Source organism: Crocodylus porosus, unplaced genomic scaffold (genome assembly GCF_001723895.1).
Source record: "Crocodylus porosus isolate Cpor-Errol unplaced genomic scaffold, CroPor_comp1, whole genome shotgun sequence".
Lineage (NCBI taxonomy): Eukaryota > Metazoa > Chordata > Crocodylia > Crocodylidae > Crocodylus > Crocodylus porosus.
Window position 1 is genome coordinate 14822328 of NW_017728917.1, and position 7958 is coordinate 14830285.

Genomic DNA, 7958 nt, shown 5'->3' on the forward strand with positions numbered 1-7958 from the left:
GGAGAAAAGTACAAAGCGTTCATTTTGATTAACAGTCAAGACTTCAAGGTTACATAAATGTGAGAGTGCCGCGCGGCAGTTATACAGAAAAGGGAAAATAATATAAAGTCTTTGCAAAAAACTATAAGATAGTTACAGCTCTATGGACCATCAGTGGTGTCTGGAACACCATCTGGGATCCTGGTTCTTTTCCTTTCCTGGTGCTTACCTTCCATTCTCCACCCCCTCCCCACACATACAGTATATTTAGAGAGAAATCCTAACCCTCCTCAGCCTTCATTTTACTAGATAAAGTTCTTGTGGGATAGGCGGTCTATGCCACTGATCCTCCTAGCAGTCTTCTCTGTACCTATTCCAGCCTAACTTCATCCTTCTTGAAGATGGGAACCAGAACTGCACACAGTAATCCAGACAAGGTTTCACCAGAACCCAGTACAAAGACATAAATACTTCCCTCCCTGAATAGTGTCCTGGAATCACTTTTTTCTTTGCAGAATCACATTTTTCTTTGCCTTTGCTACATCACATTGGTGGCCCAATTATCTGGCACAGTCCCCAGCAGCAACTCCCACACTCCATTCAAAGTGGGTTGGAATTTACATGTCCACAAGCTGTCTTTTTCCTTCCTTAACTCCAAAGTAAGTGGGGTGAAAAATAAAACTGAGAAGAAAGCTTGGAATTCATTGGGCCTGATTTTCCTGTTACTTACACGGGCTTAACTCCATTGATTTCAGCTCAGTTACTTGTGGTTTACACCAGCAGAAGGGACTGACACTGCACACTGGATTCCAGAAAGCCAAATATATCAGAATAAAATGTAAATAATAAGGAGGTTTCCCTTTTGGCTACTTGAGAGCTTTCTGAATTTCTTCTAAAAGTTCCTGTGGGGTGACCTGGATCCAATCAACATCCTTCTCAGCCTTAATACTTCAGATCCACCTTTTTACAGGCACTAGGACATCACAGGACATTTAGCCCAAGTTCCATAGTCAGGTGGATGAGTGTAACCCTGCTAAGATCAGTATGGGTACAAGGGAAAGAATTCCCTATCTTTGCTATCATTTTGTATTTGGCTGAAGCAGACCATATTCTGTAGTGATCAGAGACAGCTGCTTTGAATAAGCTCTGGAAAGAGCTAAAGATCTGATTGTGCCTAAAGGTTCACAGTGGGAGGGCACCCTCTCATTCTGCCACACAAAAAGGCAGCTCAGATGTTTTCACAGCAGCCTTCTTCCCCCCTCATAATCCCACAAAGGACAATTATTTGTGGAAAAATTGTGCCTATGCCCTGCAGAGCTTTGACCATCTGACATAATCTGATGCCCTCCCCCCACTCACCATCTCCAGCTCCTTGGAGCACTGTATCACTTGCACCTGGCTGCTAGTAGTTCCCCCAACAAGAGCTATGTCTGTGTGCTGCTCCCCTCTCAGTAGGTGCCTGGAAGTCCCAGAGGGAGAGTTAATGCTGAAATGTAGCCTTAATGTACACAGTAATTTGTAGCTTGAATTTTGATGCTTTGCAAGAAAAGCCTGCTGTGCAGAGCAGGTGCTCTATCTCCCAAACCACTCCCACCTGTACAGCAAGCCTCTGCACAACAGTATTGGTGACAGACAGCTACAGGGTGGAAAATACTATCTTTGCTGTTTAACAGTCTTACAAACCTAGCTCCTCAATATTACCATGCTTGTGCTCTCATTAATGCCACCCAATGGAGAGAAGCATACAGCTGATATTAGTATGGAGCTGCAAAATCTTTCTGAAGTAAGATGTTGCCTCTTCATTTTCTAGCACTGTAAACTGGAAGGGAGGCAGCTTCCTGTGAATGTACCTACTCTAACGTTTGAGGTGCAAGTTACCTACCACACAGTTCATTTACTTAAAATAGACCTCAGAGTGATCCATGTTATTCATACAGCATAATGCCATTAAAGTCTCACTTAGATGGTGATTTCCAAGTGAATGTTTTATGTCATGTTGCCTGCTATATAGTCTGTGTGCAGATGTAGTTTTAGAAAGAGTGTGTGGTGTAGTCATTTCAATGGGTTTGACTTAGTTCATGCCCAATACCATAAAAAGCTAAAGAATTTACCAAATTCTAATTTAAAACATTCTAGCTTAAAATAGTCAGGGATTAGGAAAAAAAACAGTCTTTATTTTTTTTTTAAAACCTCAATACACAGACCTGTTTTGCACAGAACTGACTACATCTGCGAAAAAAGCATGCGCTAATTAAGCATATTATATATTTATCTTACAATTATCTGGAAATTAGAGAGCTAGCTACTCTGTCATAATACTGTAACCAGGCATTTTTATTCCAGGCTTTAGATACAAGAGAAAGGCCATGTTTATCCAAAGTTGCATTGTGATGAACTAGATCTCAGTGTAAGCGTCTACATTCATACCCTAAAATATCAAGAAAAAATTAGAACTACTGCAAACGTGTGAGTGTTCAATAACTCAAATTTTCCTTGCATCTACACAAAATCTTCCTTGCAAAACTGACTGTCACATATTTCTGATACCCAGAGTAGAACCCATGGAGTAAGCATTTGCATATCTCAGCTCCTAAGTCAATGAAAGCTGGAAGTATTCAAAAGGGCAAACTGTGGGAAATGGTATTTGTATGTTTATTTGTGTTTCTATATGTAAAGTGTTAACTAATTGCTTTAATGTGCTGGGTGCACTGTATCTGAACTACAGACTCACTAAACGATATATGTAAGGATACCACAATAGAGCCCATTAGATGTAGTGCATAGTATGAGAAACTTTAAGCCTAAAAAATATGAACAAGAAATAAGCAAACACTATAGTACCAGAAAATGAAGGGAAAGGCTGACAGTTGTATGAGTTAAGATGAAGTATAAGCTGACCCTTTTTTCACCTTGTCAGTAAAAAAAAAGTGGTATAATGCAAAGATGACAAAAACTAGAAATCAGAATGAATAAAGACTCTATTTATCATTTCTCAGCACAAAAGAACATAGGGAATGACATAGCAGAACAGACATCAAGCCCAATATCCTGCCTCTGATACCTGATGATACTTCAGAACCTCCATGGTACTGTCACCGCTGTCCTCCATTGTTCGATCCCGTGCCATAGGAAGATAAAGAAATTCCTTTGACTGCCCTAAAGTGTGAGGTTTTTAACAGTTTGTGGGACTGAAAATACTTATTCCTATTTATAAAATTCTCTAACACTGTTTACATTTGCTAAATTACTTGCTTTAACAATACCGTATGCTAGTAAATTTCACAAATTAAATACACCCTCCATAGAAATGCATGCAGCAAACAGATAAATAAAAAGGCTGTGTGGCAAAGCCATCTATTTTTTTTAATGGGTGAAACCCTCTGAAACACTGAGATAAAGATGGACAGTTTCATTTCACACTGACAACTCTACTGTACTATAAAGTGCTGAATATGTTGCATAAACGAATCTAAATTGAGTTCTAAAGGATTCATTGGTAACCGAACTCCATTATAAAGATCAATAATATAGCATTAACTTGGCTCCACTGGACAGACAAAGGTGGTTATGCTATTTAGAGTTTCTACTGCTCATTAAAGTTTTTTCTGTTTTTTTTTTAACTAAACAAGCATAATTATTTAGTACTCAAGTTGACAAAAGTAAAGTAATTTCAAAATTGTCTGATCTAAAAGAGTACTAACAGAACATAAAAGGATTGGTACAACATACCCTGTTACACTATAAAACCTGAAATACAACTACTGATACTTTGATATAGTTCTGGGGTGTCAGAATAAGACTATAATTGTTATAATAGCATCTTAACAGCTGCCAAGAAAACTGTCTTCGCTTTAATATAACTACTAAACCTAAGCACAGATTGCCCCAGCACAATAGTAAAACATGACAAGCTGTCAGTTTCCCTAGATACTCTCATTTGCTGGTATGTACATTAATGAAATGCTTGAAGGAATAGAAATCATTAGCACAAATATTGCGCAAAGCTGTTAGATCTCCTTTCAGTTAATTTTAAAAAGTTTATCAGCTATTTCTGAACTTTGTCAAGCACCTTACCTGTAAACAAATACCTGCTGTGCCAACTAAATGAATCAAATGCATGATTGAGGAAAGAACTGCATATTGCTCAAAGCTCAGTGCTGTTTTTCACATCCAAGAAAAGGTCAAGAACTGTGACTAAGGCTCTGTGGCTCAGTCTACACTCCTATTAGGGCCTAGCCTTAAGGCTATGCTCAAACCAACATTTATCAGATATCTGCATTGAAAACTCCTCCACTCAGGAGACCACCTTGACTCCAGGAGCCCCACTAAATTCTTGGGTCCAAGGTTGTCCCTACCTCTCTCCAGTGTATCTGGGACTCAAGCTGGTGGTGGAGGTGATCCCGCAGAAAGCTACTGCTGACTTCCAGCCCTTCTTCAACTTACCTCCTGTCCCACTACCCAAAATTGGAAACACACACAGGCCTATTTGTTGTGCTTGGGGAATGTGAGCCTAGGCACACCATGAACAACTGTAAGCTCCCCTTAAAAACAGAGGCCACTGAGACAACAACAGCTGACTGTTTGGGACAGATTAAAAAGAAAACAGGGAAGAAAGTGAAATCACAGGTTCAGAACAAGGAGTCTGGAAGGGGACACTGAGAGGAGCACACCAGCCAGTGCCCACTGCCCCCTGAATGAATCGAGGGAGCCTGTGGATGCCAATCAGTGAAACTCTGCCCAGAGATGTGAGTGGAGGAGAGAGGGGAAGACAGCCTCACACTCACCCAGAGCCTCCTTCCTGCTCAGGTATATCACTAGCTTGGCTAGAGCCAGGAGGATGCTGACCAGGAGGTCCTGAGACTTGGTGGGACCACAGATGGGAAGTGCATACAAGAAAAGGTGCAGGGAGAACTGCAGTCAGAACCTCAGGAGGAGGATCTGGACACAGGAGACACAAACAAGTACTTTGCAAAAAGATTCCTGGAAGGATCCTGCTTAAGGAAAAGGAAGTGTAATATGACCACCTGTGGTATGGGGAAGGATGGCTAACAATTTGACCAGTCAGGTTTTAGGCCCCAATTCTGTCATCTGATCCCATGGGAGGACCTCACGGAGTCTCACAACATGCAGAGCTCAGCTGCATCTGGCTGGAGCATTACACTGTGTACCCCGAAAAAACAATGCCTCCTGGAGTTGAGCATGGCAGCTGTTTCACCCAAACTGCAAGTTGGAGTGTACATTTCTACCTGAACCAGACCAGGGCTTTGTTGCCCACTGCATGGAGGTAGAGAGCCACAGCCCTGCCCCCTTACTTCTCCTTTCTGCTCACTTTCAAGGAGCCACTTTGGGTGCTTAGTCCTTGTGCTCAGGGAAATTAAAGACACTAAAGTTGCCTGGGCACTGCATGGGGCGGGCTGGTAGTGGAAGAATCCCTTGTGCCCTCTACCCTTCCTTCAACAACTTCCTTCACCACAGCTGCTCTCAGATGCCCACCACTAACACCCTGCCATAGAGAAGAGGGATTGCACTGGGTGGATTGCCTTGTGGAACTGGGAGGGACCAGTACAGTGGAAAGTGAGCTAGTCAGACTCCCTCCATGGGTCCCCTAATCCCCAGATTTGGATTGCATATGACCCCCACCATCAGGGTTATTAACGCCGGACTTTCAAAGGTAGCCATTCACTATATTCCTTTTTCTGGGTGCCCAATCCAAGTGGTATTCCTAGGACCAACTGCTGATCAAGGAAGAAAAAAAATATATTAAAGAACTCTGAGTAAACACCATCCATCCCATATTCTGAATTAGGCAGGGGATCTGTGGGGAAAATAGTATGTGGGCATATAATTAAAGGCTATATCATAATGCACACATACAAGCATGCCAAATTCCCTAACTTCTGAGCACTTGATTTTATAACCTTAATCATGTTTTTAACATAATGTCTTTGTGCATAATATAGCTTTGCTGTATATAGAATAATAGATGAGGAACTGTTTCAGTTACTAGGTTACATTGCTAGCTCAGGAGTTCAGCAGAGACTTTATTGTCAAAACTGCCAGGGTTTCTTTCTTGAAACAAGGGGAAAACAATGCGATTCTTGGTTTTGTATATATATGTAAACATATGGGAAAGCATTATTAACACTGCATTTGTAGAAGCTAGTTTTCAATGTATTTACTGACTGGTCCAAAGACAGCTTCTGGTCTCGTTGGCCCTCTTCCCCTCCCAGCTCTGCTCCAGCCCGTGACATAGTGGTAAGTGTAATGGTAGCACAGTTCTTCAGAAACTGCTGGGTGACAAGATGCTTTCTTGCTTTGTCATTTTAATCACTACTTATTATTTACATAGGTCCCTGAATGTACACAAGATTTTACAAGGTGCATACTTGTCAGATAAAGGAATCCCAAATTGGATGCCAGTTAGAAAACACGCAAGGAGGGACAATTCAGAAGAACACAGTATATAGCACTATCAGACTGGCAAATGGTCATTACAGCTCAAACTGCGCTTTATGCAGGAGGGAAGACAGGCCACTTGGCATACATTAACTGGCTGGCTGCTCCATGTGAGAGTAATGTTACTGAATAAAGCAGTCAGAAATGGGTGAAGGAAATTGCGGAAATATTCTTAGGGATATGGAGCCAGGCTGTATCAGTTGGGGGCTTTTAAAGATGCCTGTTCTTAATATCACACATCAAATATCTGGTGTACACCAAATACTCTTCTAAATTAAGTCAATTCAGTTCCCAGCATGATGCTACTAATATACTTGCATTTTAATTCAAAAGATAGGAGAACTAACCACACCTTGTGCAGAAGATATTTACACCAGGAAGGGGGGGTCCATATGTTCATAATTCCTATTCTGAATTGGAATGAAAATGTGTTCACTGCAACATGTTGTGAAGTGAAACGGCTTAAGTATTGAGCACTGTAGGGGTATGCTAGAAGACTAAATGCACATTAGTTTGCATTTTTCCCTAAGAGTTGTTACTGAGTGCTTGCTAAAAACCAAATACACATACCTCTTCAGAATATTAGCCACTGCAAACTGCAGATCAAGTTTGATCTCAATCCTGATATCTGATACGATCGTGAAGAATTAGTAACCATACTTCAAATATAGATGTAAGCCAGCTGCCAGATAAAAAGGCTGTCTAGATCAGGTAGCGATTATAACAGGTAATGAGACAACACTATCACTGTCAGTATTATGAATATCTTGAAAGTAACTGTGCCTCACAAGAACAACAAGACATTCAGTCAATATAAGGGTTAAGAATGGTTCCTTATTTGTTACTTTTTTACAGTAATTATCTGTAATTTTCAGTTGTGTTACAGGTGTCTAGAGCAAAGGGATAAGTGCTTTTCCTGTGTAAGCTGAACAAATACATTCTGCTTCTCTAGAATGGATTTATTATTTGTTGCTTATTCATTGCACCTACTGTGGTTGGCAAGAAGGGCTTCTTCAGCTAAATTTGCCCTGAGCAGACAAGTAGCTGATCCTACACATATTGCTCTCACAGACCTAACCTCACGATTTTCAGCCTGGATCTTAGGGTTTTCTGGGATTTCTCAGCTTCTCAGTCCCTTCCATAACGTCCGTCAGATGGGCTTCTGAATCATCCAGAATGGTGCAACATAAATTTTAAGATCCTTTTAGCTAAAACTGCACGTGCTTTCACTAATACATTGTCTAAAACTTCCACAAACCAGACTAACAAGTTTTAACATTTATCTTGATGTTATTGCCAGCTTGTTCTTGTCCTTGTTCTACTTTTATTTATTAGCCTTCAATTCATTTGTGAATTTGTTGTTTTTGTCTTTAACGTCCAATCGTCAGTACCCTAGAACCTTTCATCAGTGCAACCTATCACATGATAAAACTGCACGGTGCATGTTTTCTTTCATAGTGACAGTTAAAAATTGTAAAGTTATAGATATTTCATATTTGATTTAACTCTCCCCCTGCCCCAAT